The following is a 14930-nucleotide window of genomic DNA, read 5'->3' on the forward strand; positions in this document are numbered from 1 at the left end:
TATTGATGTTTAAAATTGTGTTATTAATAATACTGTCAAGTTACAATGAATTCGATTCTTTCAATACAAGCGGTATGAACACGTAACTGAAATGAAAGAAAGAAAGAATGGACAAATGATGTAAAGATATAATCATGTTGCCCATCAAATATTGAAAACAATCGAACAGCAGTGGGAAACTAGAGGTGGTGAACTGATATTATTGATATTAATAAACCTAACTATATACACAAATACACACAAACATACATACATACACACAAACACACACACGCACATATATATAAATATAAATATATAAATTCATTTAAATTTTAACTCTCTTCCAAATGAAGAATTCAATAAAAGTAGATCCGTCAAACCCTAAACTAGATCAATATATTATATCTCCACTGTTATGGTCATGCTCTAGATGAGAATTATCATTTTCACGTACATAGAATAGATCTCTGGTAGAAGTCCTCATATATCAGGGATGTATTCGTTTCACCTTATGGTTGTCAAATAATATTAATGCACCTACTTATATGCATGTCCTATATTTAATAAAAAGTTTCTTGCCACTTCGTCACGTTTGGAAATGACAATTTATTTTGGCAAAATGTAGTAATGCGATCAGATCGATGATTTTTATTGTAATCATTAATATTAGCATTACCGAAGCCGTTACCAATAATAGTGATACGGATGACGTACTTATCGATCGCAATGTTTCTAAAGATAATATCTGTACTGGATGGCTCAGGGACCATGATATTTTATCAAAAAGAAAATGCAAACAATGTATAATGCTACCATGCTGTAAAGTAATATCAATGAACCATCCTTCTATACTGCCTACACAACTATCTGCAGTCAGTATGTCCTATCATCGAGTCGATTAGCCAAATGTATTCATTTGTGACATTTAGTAGGGAAATTATGGAAGACTGGGTTTATATAGAATGAGTAAATCCAGATCATTAAGAGTTATGTGGTTATGCAATCAAAATTTAATTTCTGTGATAATTATATATATGTAATATACCTATTCAGTTTCGGATAGGTTAATACAATCATTATCACCAAGAAAAGTAACAACAATGGGAATTAATTTAACACTCAAACATTTTCAATACGAGTTACTTCCAGCAAGCACGAACCGAATTACATATTATCTGATATGTACATATGTATCACTCTTAAAGGATGAAATATGTGTAACAACATTCACTAATTTTCTCTAGACAATTGTAACACAAATTCTTACAGTTAATGTGCAATTCCCTAAATTTGGGTAAACATTTATCTAATGAAACATGAATAGGTATCTAACCTTGCTCTCTACACTCTCCATTTCAGTGGATGACATATGATTCGTTCAAAGGAATTATTATATTCGGTTTTAATATGTGATAAAAACGTTCAGAATAAGATATATACATTTGAATATTAGATAAGTAAACATTTTAGGCAAATGGACGAGATAAGAATGATTAGATTGAATATAATATTCCTTCGTTTTCCTTTTTAGTGTTTTATTTAGGATTTAAACTATAATTCTTTTACAAGTTACAACGAAAACATGTTGAGAAGTAATATTAATAATATTATTTGTATTGTTATTATTAGCAGTAGTAGTATTAGTAGTTATAAAAGCAATTAGTTATATATTGAATACATCCATGTAGGCCGCAGAATACTTACACGCAATAATATTGTGTGCGTTCTCGTATGCACCCTTCGATCTCGCCAAATGAATACCCAGTATCTTTAGTTGCAATATAGCCCAAGTCATATTAGAATATTTTTTAATAGAATATCCCTTTTTGGTCAGGATAATATGATTATATTAATTCATGAAATGGTTAATTCCTAGTTTGTGAATATATTACACATATAACAATATGCGCCTATAACCAGCAAAATATTAGTTAATTGTTATATGCATATGCTGGGCCTTTTAATATTGACGTTGTTATTACTTTACATTAACTGTTGATAATTTATGATATTCTTTATATGCAGTTGCATTCTTAACCATACAATGTATATCTTGCCTATAACAAAATAATATTCGAAATATAAAATATATCAGTGATAGTGCATTATATATACGTCGCACAATACGGATTAAATTAAGATATCATATAAGCAAGGCATTGAAAAAAGCTGCTTTTCTTGATTATGCCATTACCATAGTAATTCTGCCAACAAAGATTACCAATAATATACGTTTCAAACTATACAATGAATCAGGAGTTTAAAAGGAAACTAAGGACGGATATAGACTAAAACATAACATGCTAAATATTTAGACAATTCAATAATAAATGGAGAATTGAACCCAAAACATATTTTCTTTTAAATTTGAGAACATCTAATTCAGAGGCTCGTACCCATTAGCACGTATTGGATATCAGGGATGAGACTTGGAGCACACTTATGACCGTCTGAATCGGCAAGAAGGCTAGTGTTCCAGCAGTCATGCCTAAATCAGACTGAAAAGGAAACCTTCTGAAGTGCCTGATATATGGAAGATTCAATGTTAACATATAGAATGAGCATATTATTCCATTCTAATGCAGTCGTTTGTATTTTAAAAAATGGTATTCAAGTGTTAGAAATGGTATGTTGCCGATTGTAAACAAAAAAATCAGTGTGTGTGTGTGTGTGTTTGTTGCAATAAAACACAAAGGACTATATAATGCTTCGTACATCCGATAATATTCCCCTATGTTGCACTATAGTTTGTGACAGCTTCCTTATGAATCGTAACCCACCTACTGTCTTTGAAAATTTGAACATGGCACAGTGAGGATGTAGATGCGAATTATGTAATTTTTTATATCATGCAAATATTAAACGAAACCTATCACCGCAAACTTCCACTATTTGGAAAAATGAGTGCAATACCAATGCTTGTAATGGGAGACAAACCATCCATACAACTTTCCCAAATCATACATGTATCATTATCAAAATAAGAAATAAATTGCATTAGCAGATTATATATTTATAATTGTCTTCACTTGTATGCTCCAATTTCCAAAAAGAATACAGCATGAGTTGCAAAGTTTTAAATATTTTTAAACAAAGTGCATTAGATTGCAAGTGTGTTATATGATTTATTTTTTATGATAAAGATTATATTTTACCTGAAGCATAATTGTATCCTTCATGGACTTTAACAATGTAATAGCGTCCCCTTATTTTAATTTTACAGATTGCATTTTATAACATCCACGTTGTTTACAATATAGATATGTTATGTTGCATGTGCCAGCATCAGCATAATAAATATGTACAATGCGATGTATGTTAGCCGGTTGAGACGATGCATTATCTGACATGTTCAACCGACAGTGTATGTACATTTATTTAGTAATCTATAATTCGCGTTTTTAGTTGTAGAAAGTAGCTTTGCAATTATCAGAGAATTTCTTTCTTTGCTGATTTCTTCATAATATCTGTTGACGCATTCATGCTCACGTGAACAAGAAGCCATGTGGCAGTGCCATTCCACACAAAACAAATGTGGCCTACCTATCGATTCAACTATAAATAGAAAACAAAATTACTGCTGCCCTTATATGACTCGTAGTAAATAAATTATCCGATATATTGAGGGTTGGGGGTGGGGGTGGTTGTAAAGAACAATATTGAGGATGAAGGTAGGTTGACTTGGTTGAATGCTCCGTTTCGTGTTTGGATTTGTTTAACTTGGTCCATTGACTTTAAATTGGTTCCTTTAATGTAGGTTAAATCGTCATCTATTGCAGAAGGTAGACAACTTTCAAAGTCTGCATGAATTTAGTTCTTAAAACTTATACCAAATCATGATCGATTCTTGAACGAGAGGAAACAAGAAAACATTTGCTTAGTGTTACATTTGGGGGAAACAGGATGCAGCACTTTGTGTGAGAAAAGATCCACATACATATACAATTAATAGATTTGGAGATTATGGTTGATCAATAACCTATTTGGACGATACAATCGAGTCCATTAATTTCTTCAGCAAATATCAGCACATGGTTAGGTGATGTTAGAAATATGTTAACCGGCAATCGATATATTCGAGACCTGAGAAAGAAGCACTTCATTTTTATTCTTTTAATAATGCATTATTTTCATACTTTATTGTTTTTAATTTATACGAAATTACATGCCATCTATATATTTCCAATTTCATAGGCAACCTCTCTCTCTCTCTCTCTCTTTCTCTTTCTCTCTCACTCTCATTATCTATCTTTCTCTCTCTCTGTACTGGTATGTGGTCTTTCAATCAGATTTACATATTTATCTCCCTTCGTCACAAGATACACACTAACAACCATTAGGAAACGAGCATAATTGAATTGTCCAATGGCATGCCAAGATGTGTCTGTCCTGTGAATGATGGTTAAAATTTACAAAAAGGCTAACCATTTGAAAGGCGAAACAACATAGATGGAGGATTAAAAACTATGATGCTGCTTTAATTGATTGCCAATAAATTACATTCGTTGCTTGCGGGGATGTATTCTCGTACTAGGTCACAAAACGTATCTGCTATATTTTCAGTAGAATTTTATCTATTTCAAAGCCGCTCTCGTATTAATCTTTCAAGCAGACATTTGGCTACAAGACACTAAGCATCAGCAATCCATTTTTTTCCAATTCAGAGGTGATTGGCCGTCTGTGCAAGCTGAAGTTTTCACAAAGGAAGAAGACAATACTGCTCTTTTTACATGTTGTTGAAGTTCCATTTTTACATTTGACAGGTGCCGTAAGTATAGCCCATGTAGACAACGTGGCTAGCATAAGTGTGTACGTCATGTTTCCAGCCAAGATTATTTCTTCCACTTTTGTGGCTCTCGATGAACTTGTCGATGTGATTTTGGAAGCATCGCATGGGTTCTGAATCATAAAGTCCGACATCCTTAATAAGCAAGGTAAATACGCGATGTCCGTGAGGAGTAAGCATGTGGTCGCCAGCAGCTTGTCAAGTGCATAGGTGGAGCGAATGCAATGCACTCTCTCAAACTTCTTAAAGGTGATGTAACTGTCGATAACCTCCAGCATCTCTTATTCGTATACACTCGTACTTAATTTGAATCCATCATTTCCCCTGTAATGTGTGCCCTTAATATATTTTCTATGCACTACCACATGTTTTCGGCGTATGGGCGATGCATTATCACGAAGAAGATGCTTACACAGTTTGCAGGTACACTGACGACTAGACGGGTACTGATCCATAACATACTAATCTCAAGTCATATTAACATTAAGTAACACCAGCAGGATATATGTATGAACGGGCCTTTTGGATGGAAATACAATATGCATACATCTGTCTTGACTTATTGCAATTTGTAGTCGTTGCTCTTTTGAAATGCTTAAATCTTTATAGGTTTTCTCTTTAGTCGTGTTCATTAAGAGTAAATCAAAGTTTCACCGCTTGTAGCAATATCATTCAAATGCATCTGATCAATCATATTTTAATTGGCAGCTTTCAACCCAAGCCCGTTTTTAATCAGTTGTTCATAACTGGATGATCCATCTTGTTTGCTAGTTTAATTTAATTTTATTTCATCACATGATAATGTAATGTAATATTGAAAGATTCTCCTTGACCTCATTGACTTTGTACAAACTTTGTATTCCAAGTTATGTCGACAACTAGCGAATAGCTTAATTATTATTTCATATGTTCATGTGTTTAATATCAGGGTTTTTATTAAGAGAAGGATATATGTTGATTTTGTCAGGATTTTTATTTCTAAATGAGTTTGACAGGTTATGATGATGCTATATATTCCTTGGTGTTGGTATTATCTTACAGCAAGCGTACCAGGAATTCGACCCAGTTATTAATTAAATTTTAGTACATATTGATTCCGGGTTCCTATGTCAGAAACAAAAATATAGAAGTTATTATTATTCAGCATTATTAGTACATATCGAAAATAATTCAATGTACGTTCATTCGATCTGACGAGAGGATATTTGGTAACATTAACGTAATCTGTAAGTATTGGTTGCGATATCAATCTCTCTCTCAATCTCTCTCTCTCTCTCTCTCTCTCTATCTATCTATCTATGTATATATCTGTATATCTATCTATCTATCTATCTATCTCTCTATCTATCTATCTATTTATCTATATGCATATAGCTATCTATCGATCTATCTATCATATATATATATATATATATATATATGATGTTTTGAGGTATATGTTGATGACCTTTCATCACGGAATATTTGTTTTTCTTAAAACTTACAGCTAATCCTATATATTATGTATTAAACGTGCATCTTTCTGTTCATATTGGTGTTCAACATTTTACGTTTTACCTTAAATTCCTACCCTACGGTGTTTCAAACCCGGCTCTGCGGGTTAGAACACCTCTCGCCTTGCTTGTAAGCATCGTTCCTCATACCATTTGAACCATCCATACATAGCAAAGACGATGCTATAGATTCGTTGATGTGGTCATATTCTCATAGCAAACATAATCGGATATCGCCCCAGTTATTAGTCAGAATTTAATACACATTGATACCGGACAGAAAAGTATATAGAAGTAAGTAATACATAGCATTATAAGTACACATCCAACAAAACTGGATCTGAGGAGAGGATATTTGGTAAAATTATTTTAATTTTTAATTTTGAATAATTCAAATTACCAACTAGTTAGATAACTCGAAATTGGTTTCTTTATTGCTTGCCAAAACAAATGCATTTTGTAGACATAGTCTAATTATTTCGAATGTTTCCGCCGACACATGCTCAAAGGAACCGCATATTATTTATAGGATATTCCACGTAACGTTTAATTGTTTTTCATCTGCCTCCCAATTCAACTCAGATAAAAGCACAATAAATAAATATACAAAGGTCAATACATCTGCTTTATATGTTTGTGTTTCTAACAATCAAAAATTGTCTTGCCTACTAAGCTGCTTTCAATTGAGATTATTTTCCGTTCACCATTTGTATGTCGGACAATCAAGGGAGGTGCCGCCGAGTAAATATATTGCAGCTGAGGTGCCTCAAAGCTATACCACTCACATTTAATCCCGGCATTGGGGTCAGAGCAGGGCAACTGAATATTCTAGCCTTTATTCATTTACACTTGATTCTAAGCATTTTAGTTACTGACACAATTCATTTTTAAAACAACAGTGCTTGGCTGTAGTCCATTAGATGGAGATTACATAACTATTACCACGTGTCAAGAGCGGTGTCTGAGCAGATATCTGAATGTGTTGTGCAACTTTTGTTGAAATAAATATATCTCTCTAGCTATCTATCTGAGTGCGTGTACTTACGCAGGCACATACACATGCATACAGGTCATGCGCATGGGAAAACGAACTATTCCTTGATGCTTTGACATTAGTGTCGATGATTTTTGTTTTCATGCGTACATTTATGTTTCGTTAAAACAAGCACCGAAATCTCAATATTCTGTTCATCTTGATATAAGAGCATTTTACAGGTTAGCTGGAAGTCTGACCATACCGAGTTTTAAACCCGGGTATGAGGTTTACAACACCCCTCGTCTTGCTAGTAAGCATTGATCGTTATACTATTTATACCATGCATACACCGCAAAGATAATGCTATATAGATTTTGGTTTGGGCATTGTCTCTTTCATTTCGTACAGGGATTTCGCTCCAGTTATTCCGATTACTTTTGTCAGAAATAAAAGTATATATAAATTACAAATATATAGTATTATACGAAGACATCCAACAGATTGCAATCTTGGATCTGACGAGAGGATGTCTGGTAGATTTAATGTAATATTTAATTAAGGCTAATTAACATTAGCATTCAAGTTAGATAACTCAAATTTGTTTTTTGTTATTCTTTCCGAAATCCATGATTTTTGTGGACATACTCAAAGAAACCGGGTTACATTATATCGAAGGTATTAATATATAGCAGTACAAGTACACATCCAACAAATCGCAATTTATTATCATTGGATCTGACGAGAGGATATTTGGAAGCATTAGTGTGATTTTTATGATGAATACCTAACTTTATCATGAACGTTACTGAGTTTCTGGATACGACAGACAGATGATCTCATTTTAAGCAAAGCAAGTGTACCCTTACTTTCTAGATATAATGCTTGTTTCCTTAGAGGTCACCTCCTTATATACTAACATACCGCACAACGAAGGGATACAGGCATGTAGAGAAGCATGGGAAACAAGAATTGTAGACAATCTACCCACTCACTTCCTACTCCAACTCCAGAAGAGTGTCCAAAAATGCAATACATTTTAATTAAATGAAGAAACCTACCTCCAAATGAATGTAACCGCAATCGGTACAAAAATGTCCCCTTCGTATGCTAATATTTTTTTATGTGTTAAAACTGGAGGGTCAGCTGTAAGCATTAGTGGAACATATATCATACATGTGTGTACGCGTTATCGATGATATAGAAATGAAGTGACAACATGGAAGAGAAAGTATGAATGATTTCGTATCAAAGGCAAACAGCTTCCATCCTCCAGTAAAATTCACGACACAAGTCTCCAACTTCACCATGTTTCCCTGGACCCAACAGAGATACTGGTAGAAAACAAACTCCATATAGACATCTACTTGGAACCAACCGATAAATTGCAGCATCTCCTCCCAACCAACTGTCATCAAACACTGCATTAGGAACATCTAGTATAGCCAGGCACTGATGATACGCATCATTTCTTCCGACGATGAAACATTGCAAAAAAGGTCTGAAGAGTTATCAAAACATATGATTTACCGAGGCCATGATAATGCCCTGATCCCGGAGGCAACCCAAATGGCTAAACAAGCAAATCCAAATAACTTACTAAAATATGGAGAGAAGGGGAAGACTTATACAATGCCATTGATCCTGGCCTGTCATCCAGACAACCCCAAAGTAGGTAAAGTCGTCGGTAAACACTGGAATCGTATGATGCACTAAAGTAGATCCTCCCGAACAAATCTTTAGTAGCCTAAAGGATACCCAAATCCTCAAGTACTTACTAGTCAGGGCGACGATAACGCCATTCACTAACCCTAGTCAATATGGCCCATGTGACGATGAAAGGTGCAAAACCTGTTAACATATAATATAGACCAAAATATGTTGTAGCACAGCGACTAGACAAAAGCTGAACATACATGGTCCAAACCAAACATGCGAAACAGATAATATAATGTGTCTCATCTCATGTAAGATCTGTAGACTTCAGTATGTCAGAGAAAATGAAAAACTACACATAAGGATCAACCTTCAAAAATCTGATCAGATGACACAACTGTACAGACGCCCAGTCGCAGGACAATTTATATCCAGTGGCGACTCTTTCTGTCGTACAACACTACTTGCATTTGATCACAACCCCAACTGGAGTTCTGAAACAAAGAAGGAAAAGGAGTCTTACTCGATACGACTCCGTACAACATTAAAACCAAGTTGTTCAAGCCAAAAACATTAGAAAAAGTCAGTCATGCACAAAAACAATATTCTATTTTCTGCCGATGCATTTTCCTTGATATAAATTTAAAAAGATAACAACTGTCGTTATGGCTCATCGACTTCTAGGTCAATATCAAATATTTTCCTTCATCCTCAACAACTCTAAAATAAAGTGGTCGAAACATAATACATTTACAATTTCTGTAAAACGGTTATGTACAGTTTTGCAAACACAGCGTTGTTTATGTGGTTTTCTCGTTTGTTTTGTGTATGATATGTGTTGAAAAAGACTCATTACGAAGTCGAAAGCGCGCAGGCTAGCTTTATACTAGTTTTGCACTCGTCGTTGTCAGTATATTGCAATTATTTTAATCAATCACTGATACTCGTGCTGCATTGCTGGATAAAGTGCACTTCAAAGGAATAGTATTCGCCATATCATACAATTTGTATTCGTATATATATATATATATATATATATATATATATATATATATATATATATATATATAAGGTTAGACGACTGCTTATGGTCCGAGGGACATCAGTACTGAGGAGACAGATAATTTAATCGGGAATGACACAGCGATGTGAGCGTTTTTCGAGTTTGGCATCAGGGAGGAAATAGTAAGCATACTCCATGATTGCCACTTTCAATGACGTCAGTATATATTTTATATAGAAATAAAACAAATTCAAAAGAAAAGATATACAAATGCATATCAAGGTTCCTGCTATGATGGCATATATTCTCTATGCAAAAATCCGTCATTCTTTAGCGTTGCTGCAGGCCGCCTTTAGTGACTTCAGTATAAGATTATATATAGAAATAATACATAATTCAAGACAAATTATATAAATATGCTTATCAAAGTTACTGCTATGATGTCATATATTCTCTATGCACACTTCAGACATTCTTTAGCCTTACAGTAAAATGTGTGTCTCTTCCTATAATGCCGTTACTTCAGAAATATGACGTGTGATATGCGATCGTATACTAGAAGAATCGAATTGCTAAATTCACTAAACATATCATCATTTCTGAACTTCAGACTTGATACAAACTATAGTCTGCCGCAGGCACATTATGGATCATATGCTTCCCCATGTCGCCTGCATTATTTTACCTTCCACACCTACAGTTTAGGTAAGACTTGTTTAACCATACCGTTCCTTTATAATTTTAACCCATTTAATATTCCTTCAGCGAAGACGTTTTTAATTTAAAAAATACACACTTCGGCAGCAGGTACAATTTTAAATATGTTCTTTTAGCAGAGTGTGTGAGCCTAATGTACATCGTAAGGTCAATGGCTGTTATCCGTATGCTTGCGTTAGTAAACGGTAAACGTTTGTACATTTATATTGTAAACACCGTACATGATACCAACTCTATATGTGGTTATTGAATAAATGAGAGAAAACTACATGCCACAATGTAAATGGAATAGTGACTATGTCATGTTTTATTAAAGATATGACACACATTGCAAAATAAAGTAATATTAATAAATGTGAATGGTACACTCATCTTCATATTGCGATATTATGTAGGTTTCAGCATATAATATACTGATGATGCAATTCGTTATTCTACGTATAGTTTATATGCCTGATTTATATAAATTTTGTTGCTGCAGTTCTGGATCACATTAGTATGAGCATTAAGGAGTTAGCTATCTTGCATGGCGGAGAATGTATCGATATATCATCCCTGTTTTACTTGTGCGAGTAAGGTTATCACCATTTATTGTACTATATAACTCACCGCCATTATTCTCCAATAGCATTGCTAATAATAGCTGCACTCGTTATTGATTTAATACACCAGGGAAATAAGAAGGGAATTTGAAATTTCTAATTATTGCTGTAAATGTAGTCAAAGGGTTAACGTTTTAAATGCTTAAGTGTGAATTTTGCTACCATATTATAAAGCCATTTGCATCACGAGTGCATTATGTTGGAATATGTGGTACGTCGCTAAAATGATTAGGTCTATATTCTACTTGCAATACACGGTATGCTTCATATGTTTTTGTCTCTATGCGGTATATTTATGTTCATTTTCCTGGTTGTAGTGGATGATATCCAGCATGTTGTATACAATACTGGTTTACCAGCTTCTCTTCTTACATGTGCAGTCATCCGCGTAAATTATATTCAAAACACAGTTTATGTTAGGATGCTGCGTCTTTTAAAACATATCTTTCTGACTCTGGTTATAGGACACATAACAAAATAAAAATATGTATGATATGCAATCCATGATTATGTACTTCATATTTCATTGTATCCAATAGTTAGGTGGCAGATTTTACGTTGTCTTTAACTCCAAGAAAATCACTTTTTAAAACTACTTGAATAAGTTCAATCAGTAATTCAATCGAGTGCAGTGCAAGGCAACGTTTATGCGCTAGAAGTATAAAATATACTGGACGTATGTTTTCAGACAAACTTGAGCATTACTGCATGAATGAAAGCCTTAATTTTGATTCCTAAAATAAGTAGTGGTCTTCTGTACCTTGACACTCGATCCAGATACTTGCTAATGGGTGCGAACCTCTGCATTATGTATTCCGTGTTGAAAGAAAGTTGCTATTTTTGTGTTTCGATATTTGATTAGTTTTGCTTAATTTATGTCTGATATGCTTTTGTATCGATCATACTTTTCTGAGCTGATCCTTGTTGAATGCTCATACCGAGCTTCGTAGACTAATTTAATTATATCTAATATTCATTATCAGCAATTGACTTGTTTACAATAAATTGAAGATACTTCAGACATGTTTAATGCTTTGTTTGCTAGATGCATTAATGAAGTCCATATAATGTAAGAACTACATGACACTGATGCCTTGTCTGTTCTCAGACATGCGATTATCTTTCGAACATGATTTTGTTACGGGCACAATTGACTACAAATACAATTATATACACTAGAATGGTTTTCAATAATAACACTTAATGTGCCAAAGAACATATGAAAAGTCCGACCCCTATTATTGAAATAATAGCACAGAAATCTAGTAATACACGGATAATTCAATTAGATTCAAAGTCAGAATAGTATACAATACGTAGAATGTGTTATTATATATATCTGTATATATATATATATATATATATATATATATATATATATATATATATATATATATATATATATATATATATATATAATCTGTTGCATTTAATAATATCTCTTTATTTATTTATTATAAATTTATTATTTTTGTTATGTATTTCGCAATATATTATAGTTGTTATTATAGTTGTTTCTTTAAATTATTTTATCCGGTTATGATCAAGGTTAAATACAACATAAACGGTTTCTGAATGTGTTTTACGTCTCTGCTTTGATATGTGTGATCTGCGTTTATGATATTTTATACAAGTTCGGATGTTCTATTCCAATAAGGAATTCTGTACTTTGCCGCTGACAGCTTTACTTCTGCAATAGACCAAGAGCCGTGTATACGATAAATAAATAATTGACCTCGTTAGTAAGTATTAGACGTTGAACAATATGTGTACTTAGTTCATAACCTAGTGTTGCTGCTACTGCTGCTGCCATATACTACTAATGCTACTACTAATACTATTAATAATAAAAATAATATTAATACGAAGTTGATTTAAAGGGTGAATACTATTCACATATTAATCTTAAGTTGTCCTGTGCAAAAATGATGATAACAAAACAAATGCACAAGACGACGTAGACAGCTCTTTTTCTAGTTAGAAATTAGAAATGTGATATAAAACTATTAAGCAGCGATGCAAATATAATAGAAAAACATTGACCAAAATAAACTGAAGTGCGATAATTTAAATTTTGAAGTTGTATCTTTTTTTTCTCAAAGTAAAACAAGTCAGGTTTTTCATCTACTGACTTTGAATATAATGCAATATATGCATGTATTTGCTCTAACTTCCGTACGGATTTTCACTTAAATTAAGTACACGGGATACTGAAAAATGTGGTTAAAATGTTCCTTGATATGGTTTTTGAATCGAAATACGCACGCAAACTGATCTTTTAGTGCGGGTGGTATTCTGTGCGATATCGTTATCATCACAATTTTATTATGTTTGCCTGTAATGTAAATGATAAAAAACGATGAATCATTTCTAATTATACACTTTTCAGAATGGATATTACGCAACTAACACATTATATCTAATAAGAATCTACATATAAAATGGAGGTTTGAAAACAGCGGCTGAAATTATTATGAAAAATAACTAAGAATCATTGAATACGCTTAAACGATCATTCTTTGTCCTTTACAAGAAAAACGTAAAGTTGTCACTGAGAAATTTGCAGTTATGTTGTTTTGATGGTTATCTTATTCATTCTCTTTAGCTGACTGGCTAAAGAAAATAACGAAGCTAAAACTGTATTATTTAGCAACGTGGTATTCTGTTTATTGTATTTATTCACCGAAACATTTTACTTCTCTGATATTAATTTTATTCTTGTTTCAAGTGCACTTTATCCAGCAAGGGAGCACGTGTGTCAGGGATTGCATAGTATGCCATAAAAGATATGAAGTATATTTTGTAAAGTTCCGAATAAGGAATTCTAGGTCAGCCTAAGGTAGCAAAATTTGGATATACCTAAATTGAAATATGAAAAGTGCATCTCAGAAGATATATTATATTAATTTCATTATCTACATTTAAGTGAACATTGTACTGAAATCAGAAAACTATATACACACAAAATATTTGCGAATGATCATATATGTAAGTAGTGAATGTGGATACCATATGGACAATGGGACTTCAACGTTAAATTTGGGTGTTTTCACTATAAGGACATGATTTATAGGGAAGATGAGAATTATCATTACAGACAGTGTGTTTCTACTATAGGGACAACATATATAAAAGGAGTGGTCTGTATAGGGACAATATGAATTGTACAATGTCGAACATGAATGATCTCAGTCGGGCGGAACAGAATGGCAAAGGGTTAACCCGAATCCGTGTTACTCTAACGTCACACAAACAACTATACAACCTACTAAACCAATCGAGAGGCCCTGAAGAGAGCCATTTAACTTTTTATAATTCCTCTCCTTCTTTCTTTCTCTCCACTATCTTCTCGTGTTGTTCATTACACCTTTCTTACTCCCATCGTATTTCTCCTCATCTTGTTTCTTTTCCTTTTGTTTCCTTGTCTTCGTTCATTATTCAACCGAACCAAAATTTCCTCATTTACCACTTTTTGACGTGATATATTGCCATTTCTAGTCAACGTTGAATAGCACTGTTGATGAATGCGACACGCTATACACCTCAAACACGGACGTGAATGAAAATATCCACTCACACCAACTACCCATATCACATACCAAAACTTTCACAGGCATATGAATGCAAACCTATAATAAATTTGAATTCAAAACAACACAAAAGTACTATAAAAACACAACACTTTATATCAACACAATTTGGGAAAGTAAAGTTATTT

This window comes from Sinohyriopsis cumingii, chromosome 16, assembly GCF_028554795.1.
Source record: "Sinohyriopsis cumingii isolate HCF-2022 chromosome 16, ASM2855479v2, whole genome shotgun sequence".
Lineage (NCBI taxonomy): Eukaryota > Metazoa > Mollusca > Bivalvia > Unionida > Unionidae > Sinohyriopsis > Sinohyriopsis cumingii.